Raw genomic sequence first — 15,864 nt, forward strand, 5'->3', positions numbered from 1 at the left:
TAGTTCGTTTGTTTATTGGGTGTTCATGCTTTTGTACAGTTATTTATTTACCTGCTTTACCTTATTACATTGTGTACATATCATTGTTGTATCTGTTTCTGTTGGCTGGCTGCTTGGTGATCTTTGTGAGATGAGTTCTATACCCGAACTCGAGTGCACTTAAGATAGGAGAATGGCACAGTCCTGTCAACTTGTGTGGAGTATTCCTTAGCGAGTTGACTTGCAAGCCCATTCACTTGGTGGAGGTCATGTTGAGATCAATAATGTCACATAAGTAAGTTGTGGTTAGACATTACTTGTTCCAATATAGACCTAAGAAGCCGAGGACCTTAGTTTACCAAACCCATCTTGGCCTATTCGTAGGACGTAGTGCGAAAGTCGTTCAAGTGTAAGATTTGATACGATTGTTACGCGATACTACACTCATAAGAGTCTCTCTTGAGAATATTGTTGGAATACGAGTAGTCGTTCCTCTGATAATATCCGAAAGATGGGATTATGACTATGGGAACCTTTTGTAGAACATGTTTGGCAGGTTTAAACCTTAGTACACTCCTTTTGGGTGGTTCTTAACCTAAACTCCATGCTCGTGACTTGCGACGAACCCTTGATTCATGGTTGATCCGATCAGGTATCCTTAATATCAATGAAACTCGGGTGTTGATAAGGTGTAAACCATAATCCGCCAAAATGGGTGGTTGATATTAAGGATAACATGATCCATCCCATGACCTTTGTTTGGTGTGCTCTTAATTTCTCTCCAGACAGTGCAACCTGACAGATGTTCAAGCAGATATAGCAATCCTGATTGACATACCACTGCATTGCATTCACATCATCACATCATTTGCATTCATATCATTTAACACATGTTTATCCTTTTCAAGGGGTTTAAATCTTCTTCTTGATTCTAGTCGGGGTTTTCTTCTTACGCTGTTTATCAAATGTGAGACTGGAATCAAGGAGGTAGAATACCTTTTGGAATTGATAAACATGTCATTGCATTTGCATAGTCATCCGCATGTCTTGCATAACAGGTACCGCCACAGTGTTCTCAGTTTGTTTGGTGTCCCACTAGCAGGATAGCTGACTCAGGCATTCATCGATACGGTACCCGAAGGAATCAACAGAGAGCAATGGAGAGCCTACAAGCAGAGCTCGCCGAGATGAAGATTCGCATGAATCAATTCATGGATTTGGTTCAAGGGGTGGCTCAAGGACAGAAGGAGCTTAGATTGTTGGTACAGAGGGATCCCCCTATTACTCAACCGGAGACGTTGGCTGATCCTCCAGCTGGAGAGGCTAATGGTCCCAATGGACCAGGGCCTATCCCGATCCCGCGTATCAACCTAGATCAACAACCCATTCAGGATGGTCAGGATGATCAGTTCCCTTTGCTTCAGGAAGACTTTGGCATGGACCCCATGTTTAAAAGATTGGAAGAGAGGTTGAAAGCAGTGGAAGGACAGAATCTTCTGGGAGTAGATGTTGCTGACTTGGGGCTGGTCCCAGGTGTGCGGGTGCCACCGAAATTCAAGGTCCCGATATTCGACAAATACAATGGCAGCTCTTGCCCCAAAACTCACGTGCAAGCCTATTTCCGTAAAATGGTTGCATACTCTGATGACGAGAAGCTACTTATGTACTTCTTCCAGGATAGCCTAGCTGGGGCATCCTTGAAATGGTATATGAGGCTGGACAGAGCCCACATCCATTGCTGGAGGGATTTGGCGGAGGCTTTCGTGAAGCAGTACCAGTATAATGCAGACATGGCTCCGGACAGAACTCAACTTCAGAATCTGTCTCTTAAAAGCAATGAGTGCTTCAGGGAATACGCTCAACGCTGGAGGGATACAGCTTCCCGTGTTCAGCCTCCTATGTTGGAAAAGGAAATGGCCAACATGTTCATGAATACGCTGCCTGGACCTTATCTGGAGCGTCTGGTGGGGTGCAATGCTTCCAACTTTGCTGATGTGGTCTCTACCGGAGAAAGGGTGGAGAATTACCTAAAGACCTATAAGAGCCAAAATGGAGTTGGATCCTCATCAGGGGTGAAGAAGCCGTTCATTCAGGGACAGAAGAGGAGAGAAGGGGATGCAAGTGCCATATCTTCTTATCATAACAGGGATAACCGGAGGAATAATTTTCAGAATTATCATCAGCAACCGTATGTTGCGGCTGTGACCATTCCAGCTGCAGCACCACTACATCAACAACAATCACAACGTCAACCAGCTCAGTATCAACAGCAGCAACAACCGGTAACAGACCCGTTTATCAACAGAGGCAAAGGATGATGGACCGGCGTTTCGACACCCTTCCAATGTCGTATGCTCAGTTGCTTTCTAGTCTTCAACAACTACAACTTGTGCAATTGCGCACTCTAGCTCCTCCTGTTGGTAGACTTCTGGTGGGTTACGACGCCAACGCTAGGTGTAGCTTCCACTCTGGGGCACCTGGCCATGACATTGAGAACTGCAAAGCTTTTAAGCACGTAGTTCAGGACCTCATAGATTCAAAGGCCATCGACCTTGCACCAGCTCCGAATGTCATCAACAATCCCATGCCCCAGCATGGTGGTGCGAACGTTAATTTGGTAGAGGGAGAAGCCAAGTCCATTAAGGATGTGTTGAAGTTGAAGACTCCATTGTTGGATATCAAAGGATGCTTGCTGAAGGCCGATGTCTTCCCCGGTTGTGGGAAGGGTTGTTTGGATTGTGCTACTCAGGGCGGAGGTTGTTTGAAGCTACAGCAGGGTATCCAGGCCTTGCTCGACAAAGGTATCCTCCAGGTTGAAGATTTGTCTGTCCAAGAGTCTGTGGAAGAGGTTAAAGCGGGTGCCTCTATCTCATCCTTTAAGCAGGCACGGGCCGTGGTGGATTCAGGTGTTGCTCCCGGTTGGGGGCGTCTGTTGGAATTACCAGTGAAAGAAGATAAGTTCGGGATTGGATATCAGCCAGCTTTGACTTCTACAACACTTCAGGGGCCGATCACTTTCTCCAGTGCTGACATCATTCAGTATGGTCAAGTCTCTGCAGTCGACGAAGAAGATAGGGATAGTGATTGTGACATTGACAACTGGGTGCGTCCGAGGATCCCGGGTGAAGTTCTCAACAATTGGTCTTCTGAGGAGATTATCCAAGTCACTCTTCTTGAAGAGTAATTTTCTTTGTTTATTCATGCATATCCAAGTCTTACGTTCCGCCCAGGGCGTAATGACTCATTGTAGGGCCCACCTATGTGACACTTGCATTTTTTTATCATAAATAAAGGACGTCTTTTTGCATTCAAATATTTCGTTCCCTGTCTTTCTATTTTTGCAGTTTTTCAAAATAAAAAAAATGGCAATGTTTTGTTTAGTTTTCACTTCTTGTTCACACTCATAAGCACATACCATCACTCATGCAGATGCACAACACCGGATCCTATTGATAACGGTTCTGCTATGGCTCGCTTCGACTTTGAAAATCCAATCTTTCAAGCTGAAGAAGAGGGTGATGAAGACTGTGAACTCCCTAAAGAACTTACCAGGTTATTAAAACAGGAAGAAAGGGTCATTCAACCGCATCAAGAGTCTGTTGAAGTGATTAATCTCGGCACCGAGGACGCCAAGAGAGAAATCAAGATAGGGGCTGCTTTGGGAGATGATGTGAAGAAAGGGCTGATTGAATTGCTGCAAGAATACGTTGACATCTTCGCCTGGTCTTATCAGGACATGCCTGGGCTGGACACAGACATCGTGGTATACCGCTTGCCTCTCAAAGAAGGTTGTCCTCCGGTCAAGCAGAAGCTCAGAAGAACAAGACCAGAGATGGCTGTCAAGATAAAGGAAGAAGTGCAAAAGCAGTTGGATGCAGGGTTTCTAGCAGTCACCAATTATCCGCCATGGGTTGCGAACATCGTCCCAGTACCTAAGAAGGACGGAAAGGTACGGATGTGTGTCGACTATCGGGATCTGAACAGAGCTAGCCCTAAAGATGATTTCCTATTACCTCACATCGACGTTTTGGTGGATAATACAGCTCAGTTCTCGGTATTCTCCTTCATGGATGGCTTTTCTGGCTATAACCAAATCAAGATGGCACCAGAGGACATGGAAAAGACAACTTTCATAACCCCATGGGGCACTTTCTGCTACAAGGTGATGCCGTTTGGTCTAAAAAATGCTGGAGCAACATATCAACGAGCTATGGTAACTCTGTTCCATGATATGATTCATCATGAAATCGAGGTTTATGTTGATGATATGATTGCCAAATCTCAGACAGAAGAAGAACATTTGTTGAATTTGCAGAAACTGTTTGAGCGTTTGAGGAAATTCAAACTGAGACTTAACCCGAACAAGTGCACTTTCGGGGTGAGATCGGGAAAATTGCTGGGTTTTATTGTTAGCGGAAAAGGGATTGAGGTGGATCCTGACAAAGTGAAAGCAATACAGGAAATGCCTGAGCCAAGAACAGAGAAGCAAGTCCGTAGTTTCTTAGGGAGGTTGAACTACATTGCAAGGTTCATCTCTCACCTAACAACCACGTGTGAGCCAATTTTCAAATTGCTGAGGAAAGATCAGGCTATCAGGTGGAATGAAGATTGTCAAAGGGCTTTCGAGAAGATAAAAGAGTATCTATAGAAATCTCCAATCCTTATACCTCCAGTTCCTGGGAGACCTCTGATAATGTACCTATCAGTGACCGAGAACTCGATGGGGTGTGTATTAGGACAGCATGACGAGTCTAGTCGAAAAGAGCATGCCATATACTACCTTAGCAAAAAGTTTACCGACTGTGAAATCAAATATTCGCAGCCTGAGAAAACTTGTTGTGCTTTGGCCTGGGCTGCTCGCCGACTGAGACAGTATATGTTGAACCATACTACCTTGTTGATTTCTAAGATGGATCCAGTGAAATACATATTCGAGAAGCCAGCTCTCACCGGAAGGGTCGCTCGTTGGCAAATGATTTTAACAGAGTATGATATTCAGTACACGTCACAGAAGGCCATCAAAGGGAGTATTCTGTCAGACTACCTTGCCGAGCAACCGATTGATGATTATGAGCCAATGAAGTTTGAATTCCCTGATGAAGACATCATGTTCCTCAAGATGAAAGACTGTGGAGAGCCAGTTGTTGAGGAGGGACCTGATCCAAACGAAAAGTGGACTTTGTTGTTTGATGGGGCTGTCAATGCTAGAGGTAGTGGAATTGGCGCTGTCATTACTACTCCGAAGGGTGCCCACATGCCTTTCACCGCTCGTTTGACTTTTGAGTGCACAAATAATGAAGCTGAGTACGAGGCCTGTATCTTGGGTATTGAGCAAGCCATTGATCTGAGAATCAAGACTCTGGACATCTTCGGAGATTCAGCTCTGGTGATCAATCAAGTGAATGGTGATTGGAATACTCTCAAACCCACTCTGGTCCCCTACAGAGATTACACGAGAAGACTTTTGACTTTCTTCACAACGGTAAAATTGTATCATATACCTCGTGATGAGAACCAGATGGCAGACGCACTTGCTACTCTATCCTCCATGATCAAGGTAATTCGTTGGAACCATGCTCCCAGGATCGATGTGATGCGCCTTGACAGGGCCGCGTATGTGTTTGCTGCTGAACTGGTAGTCGATGACAAGCCCTGGTATCACGATATCAAGTGCTTTCTGAAGAATCAAGAGTACCCTGCAGGGGCATCCAACAATGACAGAAAGATTTTGAGAAGATTGGCAGGCAGTTTCTTCTTGAACAAAGACGATGTGCTGTATAAGAGGAACTTCGACATGGTTTTGCTCAGATGCGTGGACAGACACGAGGCGGACATGTTAATGCAGGAAGTTCATGAAGGTTCCTTCGGTACTCATGCCGGCGGACATGCAATGGCTAAGAAATTGTTGAGAGCGGGTTATTATTGGATGACCATGGAATCAGATTGTTTCAAGTATGCTCGGAAGTGTCATAAATGCCAGATTTATGCTGATAAGGTGCATGTACCGCCGAATCCTCTGAATGTGATGTCTTCGCCGTGGCCGTTTGCCATGTGGGGCATTGACATGATTGGAAAGATTGAGCCGACTACTTCCAATGGGCATCGCTTCATCCTTGTTGCCATCGACTATTTCACCAAGTGGGTCGAGGCAGCGTCGTTCGCGAATGTCACCAGACATGTGGTTGCCCGTTTCATCAAGAAAGAAATCATTTGTCGCTATGGGATTCCCGAAAGAATCATTACTGATAATGGTTCTAATCTCAACAACAAAATGATGAAGGAGTTGTGTCAGAACTTCAACATTCAGCATCACAACTCTTCCCCTTACCGCCCTAAGATGAACGGCGTTGTTGAGGCGGCAAATAAGAACATAAAGAAGATTGTGCAGAAGATGGTCGTCACGTACAGAGATTGGCATGAGATGCTACCTTTCGCCTTGCATGGGTACCGTACTTCAGTACGTACATCGACCGGAGCAACCCCCTACTCCCTTGTGTATGGTATGGAAGCAGTCCTACCTGTTGAAGTGGAGATCCCTTCTCTAAGAGTCTTGTTGGATATCAAGCTAGACGAAGCTGAATGGATTCGGACAAGGTTCAATGAGTTGAGTCTTATCGAAGAGAAGCGAATGGCAGCCATTTGTCATGGGCAGTTGTATCAGAGTCGGATGAAGAGAGCCTTTGATCAGAAAGTGCGTCCTCGTTGTTTCCAAGTCGGAGATTTAGTTTTGAAAAGGATCCTTCCTCCTCAGACAGATCGCAGGGGCAAGTGGACTCCTAACTATGATGGACCGTATATCGTCACCAAGGTTTTTGATGGTGGGGCTTTAATGCTTGCAACTATGGATGGTGAAAACTTCACTTCCCCTGTGAACTCAGACGCAGTTAAAAAATACTTCGCATAAAATAGACCCGCTGGACAGTAAAAAGAGTAGTCCAGGCAAAAATGGGCATCCCGACGAACAAAGAAAATGAAAAGGTTCGGGCAAAAATTAGGGATTAAAAATGAAAAGATCGTACACCCGGTAAGTTGAAAACCTGAAAAGGCAACTTAGGCAAAAATGGGTATCCCGGTGGATTGAAAACCCGAAAAGGGCGATCCAGGCAAAAGTTAGGGATTAAGCGAATGACTGCGTTCTGAGTAGTTCTAAATCTCATCTCGTGCCAATGACTAGAAATTTTTGAAGGATAGGAAACAGTCCAATCACTCTTTCAGAAGGCTGATTATCTGGAGGATCTTGAAGACGAGCAAGTCATAGCAGAATTGGAACCCAATAGAAATCCATTTCACATTGCCATTAGATTAATTTCTGTTTTTATCTATTGTGCGATTACCTCTTTCCAGGGATTGCTTCCTAATGTAAATGCCTATTCAGAGGCCATTCAATCAATAAAATCATGTTATTCAGTATATCTCTGTTTTCATTTTCATTTTACTGTTTTGTTTGCAAAAATGACGTTCGAATTTTTGATAAACATTGCATCATGACACATAAGGGCTTTACAGGTACAGGCTTAATAAACATTTAAAATTGCTGTAAATTTTAAGTGCTTTGGATCGTCTATTCAGAACAGATACCCTCGGGGCATTTCCTTAAAATCTCCTGCAGATGGTCGTGAATATCTTCCCCAGTGAAGTCGCCAACAAACGAATTCAGTGTCTTGACCCTGCAGAGCTGATCAGAGTGTTGGATTCTTCAATCCCCAGCAGTTTCTCACCACCGTACTTCCCCAAGCGGTTGTTTCAAGACATACACTCCCCAGTAGAGTTGACAGTGTCAGACTATATATCCCCAGCGGAGTTGACAGTGCCAGACTGTATCTTCCCAGCAGAAGTGGCTGCTCCTTAGAGTTCGATGCCAGATCGATAATCCCAAGGCCAGATCCGTGGTTTCTTTCCTTGAAGCAGAACCTCGGTACCGTATCAGTGTTTGCTCCCCCTGCTGAGTCATCTCTCGCAAATCGTGGTTGCCAGAACCATTGTAGCTTTCCTCAGCAGCAGGCTTCCAATGCCATTCTTTCCCCGATCAGAGTCTCGGTATGGCCAGAACACCGCATGGCTAGTCATCTCCCCACAGAGTTCTTTGCGATGTACATCTCCAACAGCCTTGCCAGGGTCCAGAAGATGGTGATCATTTCTCCAGCAGATCCCTTGCCTCAGCTTGGCATTCTACCCAGCATTTCGCATCCCTGCATGTAGAATCATATTGCATTGCATCCTTCCAAATCGCGTAGTATTTCCATTTTTATGGAGCATTACGCCATTGAAAAATTCAAACATACGCATGTAAGCATAAAACATTCTCGGTATCCCAAGTGATAAGCTAGAAGTTGTTTCCAGTACTCAGACTGAAGATTGTTCATGACTTACCTTTGTTATCCCTAGCAAGTGTCATTGGCCCATGCGCCGCCTCTATTATCATTCCCTATTTCTGCCAATGCTGACAGACATGAAGTTTTCCGATGTTCAGATCGAAGAAAGTTTCGACGTTCAGGTCGATGCGACTTGTGGCATTCAGGCCAAGTCTTTCCGATGTTCAGATCGAAGAAGTTTCCGACGTTCAGGTCGATGCAACTTGTGGCATTCAGGCCAGTTTTCCCGGTATCCAGACTGAAGTGGCATTCAGGCCAATTTTCCGATATTCAGATCGAAGTGGCATTCAGGCCAAGTCTTTCCGATGTTCAGATCGAAGAAGTTTCCGATGTTCAGGTCGATGCGACTTGTGGCATTCAGGCCAAGTCTTTCCGATGTTCAGATCGAAGAAGTTTTCGACGTTCAGGTCGATGCAACTTGTGGCATTCAGGCCAATTTTCCGATATTCAGATCGAAGTGGCATTCAGGCCAATTTTCCGATGTTCAGATCGAAGAAGGTTCCGACGTTCAGGTCGATGCGACTTGTGGCATTCAGGCCCATTTTCCGATGTTCAGATCGAAATCCTTTCCAGTATTCAGACTGATGAGCGGCATTCAAGCCATGGTTATTTCTGTGTTACCATTTATTTTGGTATCCAGTTTAACATTCTTTTTCGATATTCAAACTGACTCTCACCGTACCAGACGAATTCTTCTTTCAAGACCACCTCTTTGCTGATTCTGACAGACATTGTTACTTCACTTCACTTCAGTGCAAATTTTTGGGCTTTTATTGTATTCAATCCCTTGATACCTCGAAAGTACGAAAGCAACTGCCATCTTCTTTCCGGGTCTCCAGTTGATTGAATAGGGGCAGCTGTAATACCCCAAATTTACCCTTCATTTTTCCTGAAAAAAAAAAAAAAAACGAAAAAAAACGAAGAAAAAAAAACGAAAAAAAAACGAAAAAAACAAAAAAAAATAAAAATAAAATATAAAATAATTTAATTAATTAATTAATTAATTAATTAATTAATTAAATAAAATAAATAAATAAATAAAATATAACAAATTATTTTGGACTTGGGTCTCCCTCATTTGAGCCCATTACCCACGAAAATCAGTCTATAAATACTGAAGTTTCAGTATAGGAAAACACACTTGGAGTTACACTGGGAGATTTACTGGAGAAAGAAGGAAGAGAAGCAAAACACTCTGAGGTTTACTTGGAACAAAACCCTGAGGAAAAAGATAGTGAGAGAAAAGCCAACAGAGTTCAGAGCAACCTCCAAACCCTGAAAGGAACTCAACTTGTAAACCTCACGGGCGCAACTCAATCAAGCTCTCCAATCAGGTTTGCCCTATATCCATCATCTTTATGCCTTTTATTTGAATGCTCTAAATGTATGAGGTATTATGGGTGAATTTGATACCTTTTTGTGAGCCTTTTGTGAATTTTGATGGAATTATTCATGTGGTTACATTTTGATTTAGGGGCAACTCTGGGTTACCCTATTTTGTTTATTCTAACCTGTCTTGTGTTTCCATGGCATTGTTTTCTCTTGATTTCATCCTACTACTCTAATCCTTTGTCGAGTTTTGTGAGGGCTCACATGGCTTTCGCAGAGACACTCGCGTGGTTTCCCATTTTATTTGTGGGATACCCCCTGGAGTTTTATTCTGATTATTCGTGTTGACTGATTTCCTTTGACGGTCCAGCTGGAGACATTTCAGGGTTTCTTGCCCCTTTAACTGCTATAGCTTCGGATCTTTATCCGTGTGGTAATTTTTTCCCTTTCTCATACTTTATCACTTTCTTAGCTGGAAGACCTCGATAGAAGGCAATGTTTGAGCCCCTTGGTGGCATTTTACTTTGAGATACATGTTTTGTGTTTTGTATTCATATCCCTGCAGGTAGCGCGGTTCCTTCGTCAAGGACTGCCTTTTTGCCCTCGAGCATCCCAAACCCTAAAACCCAAAGCAACACGTTTACTCCTTCTACTACAGGCGAGTAAGTCTCCAAAGGTCGAGCATCCGGTAGATTGCGTAGTGACGTCGTTCGTCCAAAACCCAATCCATAACCCCGTAGTTAGCCGAACTACGGCTTGCTCTGATTCTCATTCCAGATGAGATACGTAGGCATAAGACGCGATGTCTTAGAGAGCACACATCCCCCCAACTCATAGGTCAGCCGAGCTACGAAGACTCTGATTCTCATATTCAGATGAGATACGTATGCAGTGGATGCGACATCCGCGCGAGTCATTTCTCTTAACCTTTTTAGTAAATAAACACGTTAGGTAAACCCACACCCTTTAGACAAAAACTACAAAAGTGGATCCCGTAGAGTACTATGGATGCGTAGGGGTGCTAATACCTTCCCTTCGCATAACCGACTCCCGAACCCAAGATTTGGTTGCGAGACCCTGTCTTGTCCTTTCCTTTTTCAGGTTTACTTCGAGCGTTTCCTTTCCCTCCTTTGGGATGAATAACGCACGGTGGCGACTCTTCTGTCATTCTCTTTCGCCGGTTGTTTTTTTCGCACACTGTATTTTTCAGGTTGCGACAGTCATGGAGAACTCAAGGCTACGTATTTCTGCTAAAAGAGAACTATTAGGTTTATTGCTTTTAAGGAGTGATCCCTTTAGATATATCAAGTGATTAAACCTTTACTTGTTGTTCGCTCTTTGAGGCTAAAGTCTTTCTTTGTTTTACGTCATATATGAATAAAGCACTCGTTTCTAAAAATGTTTTCAGGATCGGGCAAGGGCGAGAAAAACAAGTTTGATTGATTGAGTTGCTTTTAAGTGGAGACAAACATCCAAACAGAGGGATCTACTGCAGTGTTCAAATGCCCGAAAAGTTTATTTATGCAAATGTGTGGTGAATTAGGTCAAAGTTCATTAACGAAATACGATTATTCACACAGGGAACTTTACTGTAGTGCCCAAATAATCGGGAAAGAGAATATCGATACCCAATCAATATTTTTCTTCTATAAGATAAATGACTTAATTTAGATAATTATTGTATTTTAATATGGAATTCGAATGTTCGAACATGGAGCTATACATCAGAATCCTAACATTCGGAAAAAAGAAAGTCTAAACCTAATCAGATTCTTCCATTTTTATTATGAAAAGCTTTAAAAAACAGGGGGACGATTTTACGTTGGATCAAATGTCTAAAGTTGATTTATGAAAAGAGTTAGGGTGTGGCGGAGGATGCTCAACTTTATAATCAATTTGGATTTAATTTAGGAAAAAAGACTCGATGTTGGATCGAGTGTTTGTTTTTTGTTCTTTTTTTGAAAATGGTTGATTTTAATCTTTGAATTAACAATCAACTGACATAATAAAAATAAATGAAAGCGGTAAACATATTACACAATACGGGAATGGAGGTATAACTTGTCGAATTGGGAGGTGGTACAATAATTAACAATACAAGCTCAATAAACAACTGTAAATAAAATGTCTCATTGTAAGAAGGCCCAATAGAAATCCAAATGACTTAAAATAAAATCAGAAATTTAAACTACATAATTTAGCACTATGTTAAGAAATCATAAAGCGATTCATGTAGGACATCCTATCTGAGATCGGCCAACAAAACTTTATGCGTTTAAGTAATTTCTGAAGTTAAATTCAATTTCTAACACCAAAATTGCATTACATATGTTAAAAACCGATGATTTAAGCGACAAAAAGAAACGAAAATTAAACTAAAAGAATTTAGAGCTATGTTAAGCAATCGTAAAATGTTTCATGTAGGAATCACCCTATTTGAGGCCGGTTAACAAAATTTTATGCGTTTTAAATAATTTATGAAGTTAAATTGAATTTGTAACTCCGAAACTGTAATGCATCTGTGAAAAACTGATGATTTAAGTGACAAAAAGAAACGTAAATTAAACTAAAAGAATTTAGAGTTATGTTAAGTAATCGTAAAGCAATTCATGTAGGAATAACCCTATCTAAGGCCGGTCAATAAAACTTTATGCGCTTAAGTAATTTCTGAAGTTAAATTGAGTTTTTAACTCCAAAATTATAAGGCATTTGTGAAAAAACGATGAGACAAATAAATCAAATTTTCCTATTTAACCATTAACAAACTAATCAATTTAAACTTTAAACAATTTAATTAATAAAAATAATTAATTTAATAAAAAAAGAATAAGGGTAGTGCAAATAATATGGGGTTTGCAAATCAATAAAAAAAATCAAAGTGTGAGCCCATGACCCATACAAAAACCAAATCCATAATAATAAACAATAAATAATAATACATAATAACAATAATAACTATAATAAACATAATAAAGAAATAATATATATATATATATATATTATATATATATATATATATATATATATAGATATATATATTATATATATATATTATATATATATATATATATATATATAATATATATTATATATATATATATATAATATATATATATATATATATATATATATATTATATATATATATTATATATAAGAGAGTGGGGCGAATGAATGGATCACGGAGAGGAGAGTTATGCATTTTTCAAATTTTAAAAATCTCTACTACCACATCGACACATAGCGGTGGAAGTAAAAATCAATAAAAATCAAATTTCCTCATCACACAAAGATGGTTGTAGAAAGTAGAAAACAAAAACCAATACACTCATGTTCATGTTTCTCACGCCCACAATAAAATACGATAGATAACAAAACCTCCCACAAATCAAACCAACTTAAAAAAGATAAAAGAGCTATCCTCAATAATCCATCTCAAGTGAATTATGATCAAACGGAAGAAGGGGTACCCGTATCAGTAGTCTGAACCGCGAGCAATGGATGTGAACAAAAAAAATTGATGATGAAACACGGACCCGTGTGTGTTTGAGCGGTGGCGGAAATGGTGCAGTTGTTGTTGTTGTTGAGAGTTTTATGAGGTTGTTAGGAGGGGGGTTGATGGACGAAACACGACGGCTACCAATCAGAGATGAGTTAAGTGATAACACTGAACCACACCGCGTATTTGACTCGAATTGCACGTGTTTATTAGGTCTTTATTATCATTTTGCTTGTGATATGCTTTCTTTTGTGTTGTTTTCAGGTATTTAGCTCTTTCAGGACCTTTGTAGAAGAAACGAAGCAAAAAGACCAAAAAATTAGGGTTTTCGGCAAATATTGTACTCGTGGCGTTCTGCATAGTGGCCGCTATATGAGAAGCCATGACACATCAGTCCTCAACCAGGAGGAAACTTCCATTATTCCATAAACTTCCCCATTTACTCACATGGTGGGCGCCATGGAGGGGTGGCGGGCGCCACCTTTGAATTCCACATTCCCACTAAAGAGCAGTTGAATGGCATCCTGGTCTTTGCATGCTGTTGAGTTCCTCTATAAATAGATCGTTCTAGTTCACTTCCAAATCATCCAACTTAGTTTATAACACTAAGAATATAATATCATATGTAAAAGCGGTAATCCGTCACATCGAGGGGTTATTGCAGCTTAGTGTAATTGAGTTGGAGCACTTTGATTTTGCCGTCATCTTTATTTTCAAAGTCAAAGGTTCATTTACTTCCTTGTACCAGATTTAAAGCCTCCATTTGGAGCAGGTTCTAATTTAATCGCCTTTTTATTTTACTTGCCATGACTTACTTTATTTAATTCCCTGTCATGCTTTACTTTATTTAATTTCCTGCCATTGTCTTTACTTTATTTAATTTTCTCGCCATTATCTTTATTGCTCGTTTTAATTGTTTTACACGCTTTACTTGTTCTTCACACCTTACATTCTAAACTTTTTTTCATCATGTTCAATATCGTTGTATTTGTTTGTATTACCATGTCTGGTCAAATCTTTCAAAGGTTAGAATGTAAGGATCACGGTAAAAGAGATGTTTCACATATTGCATCCGTAGAAATGCTTTAGGGGCTGTTTTGATTTTTAATTCGAGTTTTCTGAAACAAACTTGGTTAATTTTAACTACTCAAGGAGTGCGAAAGCACCCTGACTTAGTTAACTAGGAATTTTTATCACTTTAAGGAAAAAACGATTTTTGAAACTGTTTTCGGACGCGTTGATAGATTTAAAATCAGGAAACTCCTTGGGTAAACTTTCCGAATCAAAATCACTTTTTAACTAAGCTTACGAGTCTTATTTCTTAAAAATAGGTTAACTACTTTAGCGTTCTGCGCACCTTTTATAAGTGACAATAAAAGGCCTTAATTTAAGGGTAAACTCGGTTCTGAATACGCGAAAGCGATAATTCCTGTTAAATGGATTCTTTTCAAGAGTAGAAAATATTTCCCCATAAGTAGTTCTATTTAGACAATCGAAGCATCGTTTAACTGACGTGAAATACATTCAAGCCTATCTTTATTTGCATTGTATTTATCATTTTCTTTATTTACTGTTATTTTACGACATCAATATCTCATTTGTACCGCCTTAGATAAACATCGTAACAATAGTAATCGATAGATTGACGATTTGGTCTCTGTGGGATCAATAATCTTTTATATTACTCTGACGCGATTCGTGCACTTGCGAATATAGCGATCAAGTTTTTGGCGCCGTTGTCAGGGACCAACTTCGTCAAATTTCGTACCTTGTTGTTACACCGTCTAGACTAAGGCACTATTAGCCGGTAAATGCGAAGAACCCGTAGTACCGGAAATTTAGTAGATCCTTTAGCGGAACCCGAATGTTACACTCGTACACGCCTCTTACTCATCCGAATTAAGAAAGCTATGGCCGTGAATCGCGACCGGAGACCTCTTAAGGAATTTGCCCAACCCTATGACGAGGAACCTAGTTCTAGTATAGTAAACCCCCTTATTCCTACCAATAATTTCGAACTAAAACCATCTTTACTGCAATTAGTGCAACAGAACCAATTTGCAGGTCTCGCTACTAAGAACCCAAATCAACATTTAAAAGTATTTATCCAATTGGCTGACACATTTAAATCCAATGGTGCTTCACCTGATGCGATTCGTTTAAGATTATTTCCTTTCTCCCTCAGAGATTGAGCATGTTAGTGGTTAGATTCACTTCCAGCTAACTCAAAAACTACCTGGGAAGACCGTATGAGAGTATTCCTTGCTAGATATTTTCCCCCTAGTAAGACTGTTGTTCTTCGAAACCAAATAACTAGATTTACTCAAAACCAAGGAGAATCACTTTTTGAAGCTTGGGAGAGATACAAGGAGCTGTTAAGAGTCTGCCCACACCATGGCCTAGAACAATGGTTGATCGTTCATACCTTCTACAATGGACTCCATTATAACACAAAGATGAGCATCGACGCTGCCGCTGGTGACGCGTTGATGAACAAACCTTACCCTGAAGCTTGTGACCTAATTGAGGATATGGCCCAAAACCATTACCAATGGGGAACTGAACGAGCATCAGTAGAAAAAAAGGAGACCCAAGGTGGAATACATGAGATAAGTTCTATGGACATGATGCAAGCAAAAATGGACGCTTTAGCCCTTAAGGTCGAACATATTTCTACAAACTCTAA

The 15,864-nt window shown here is 40.8% G+C and overlaps 1 non-coding gene across 1 annotated transcript; it reads right to left on the reverse strand.

The window, feature by feature from the left end:
* Positions 1 to 15,472: 15,472 nt before the first annotated feature.
* Positions 15,473 to 15,579, reverse strand: LOC127109816 (small nucleolar RNA R71). The gene has a single exon (XR_007797066.1). It is a non-coding gene; the product is annotated as a small nucleolar RNA R71 (small nucleolar RNA).
* Positions 15,580 to 15,864: the final 285 nt, after the last annotated feature.

The sequence above is a fragment of the Lathyrus oleraceus genome, chromosome 7 (genome assembly GCF_024323335.1).
Source record: "Lathyrus oleraceus cultivar Zhongwan6 chromosome 7, CAAS_Psat_ZW6_1.0, whole genome shotgun sequence".
NCBI classification, from domain to species: domain Eukaryota; kingdom Viridiplantae; phylum Streptophyta; class Magnoliopsida; order Fabales; family Fabaceae; genus Lathyrus; species Lathyrus oleraceus.